Source organism: Gavialis gangeticus, unplaced genomic scaffold (assembly GCF_001723915.1).
Source record: "Gavialis gangeticus isolate Ggan-Ray unplaced genomic scaffold, GavGan_comp1, whole genome shotgun sequence".
Lineage (NCBI taxonomy): Eukaryota > Metazoa > Chordata > Crocodylia > Gavialidae > Gavialis > Gavialis gangeticus.
In genome coordinates, this window is record NW_017729024.1 from 180,246,203 (window position 1) to 180,248,192 (window position 1,990).

The window sequence follows — 1,990 nt, forward strand, 5'->3', positions numbered from 1 at the left end:
AGAAATCAAAGTAACTATCTGAAAGTAACTATTGGTTATACCTGAGTTTTTGTTATTTCATACAGTACCTCCAATTCCCCCTCCCATCCTATAAAAAGCTGACTTTGAAAGCCAAGTTCCCATGAGAAAATATTGCCATTTTTGTCAAGAACCTTGTTTCCAGAGCACAGGTAATCATCAGCGTGTATCCCAGGGATTCACCTCACTAGTGACCATGAACTGTTTGCCTACTTCAATTGTAACATGAAGAAACATGTATGAAGGATGCATAGGGTTGAATCAAAATTTCAGGTTGTTTTCAAGCTGGTGCTATGGGAGTAGAATTAAACCAGACAGAGCTTGTGGAAGACCGGGGCCTAGATTAAGTGGCATACGGGCTGATTAGAGCAGCTGGTGAAACTTGGCTCAGTTCTTTATTGAAGGCAACTGTGGTCTGGTGCCAAAGTCCTGGCAGTGTGCCAATACCATGCAAGGGTTGTGCCAAGTCTGGGTGGGTTTGTGTCATTCCCACATGGACTCTCTTCTCTAAGCTGCTTAGATGTGAACCCTAAAGCAAGGGAAAGCTGTTTCTGGATACAGGGACCTTCTTCTTCTGGCTGCCTTTTGAATCATAGGAAAAAAGGACCACCAGGAGCAGGGGATGGGGTTGGGATGCACACCACTTTGATTTCTGCTCCACCCAATGTTGAAAACTCAGGTGCCAGCAACATTTCTGTTGAGCAGCAAGGAAGGGGTAGATTGACTTCATGGCTCATGATATTCCACCCAGTCCTCCTAAACTCTCCATTCCACCGGTGTTAACGACCCTCTCTCTTTTTAATGGTCTTTATGTTCCACTGAATAAGCTGACAAGGGTCTTTGGGTAAAATCTGGTATCTTTTATTAGACCAACTAAATAGTTGGAAATTTTTTCCCTAGCCAGCTTTTGGGTTTAAAAACCCCTCGTCAGTTTTTAAACCCGAAAGCCTCCTAAGAAAAATGTTTCCAACTATTTAGTTGGTCTAATAAAAGATATCAGATTTACCCAAAGACCCTTGTCTGCCTGTGTCCTTAGAGCAGCAAACAGGGCTAAAACCTACACCTCTGAATAAGCTGGTCTTTCTTCCGCAGCACTGCTGCCTGTTAACACTCCTGGTCACGTCTCTCCTATTTCACAACCCTGTAGCCTCTTTTTTTAACACTAGCTCATGGCATTAATTCAGGGAAGTACTGGAGGCAGTATCAATATGATTAAGGAGGCTTGATTTTATGAAGATGAAAAATTATAATGACCCCAGGACCAATAAAACAGCCTATTTTTACTGTTTTATTTTTGTCTCGTTTATGGGGTTTTTTTTAGATGTATAATATACGACACAGCAAATTTATATTTGCTTCTGCTGCCATCCTAAATTGAAAACTACCCCGGCAGGCCACAGGCTTATTAATAAAGCTTCTAATGACCTTTTCATGTGATAGTTTACATCAAGGAAAAATTAGGATGTATCTCCATAGATATCCATCTATCTATTAGTGGTGTTTCATTTATATCATGGAAAAATGTATTTGGGGTTCCTTTTTTTGAACTGAAAGTTGGGTTTTTTTTTAAATCATAGAAAACCAGGATTCCTGATTCTGTTACACGTAATGATCACGCACTGGACACCCTTTCCAAAACCCTGGCTCCCCTACCCCTGCCCGGCAGCTGCCCCCGGCGACCCCAACCCCGGATCACTCAGCCCCGCCCCCCGCTGATGACATAGGGAGGGGCGGGGCGAGGCCCGTGGCTGAAGGGCGCGGGGGCCTGGGAGGTGGGCGGGGCTTGCGTGCCGACCAGCCTGAAGCCACTGGCAGGAGGGGCGTGGCGGAGGTGGGCGGGGCTCGATCAGGCCCCGCCCCCTCCGTCCTCGCGCGCTAGGCCATGCTGCGGGTGCGTTCTGTTGCCCTTTGCCCGCCACCCCCCGCGCCGCGCTCAGCCAATCAGGGGGCGCCCTGTTGGCTGCGCCGGGCG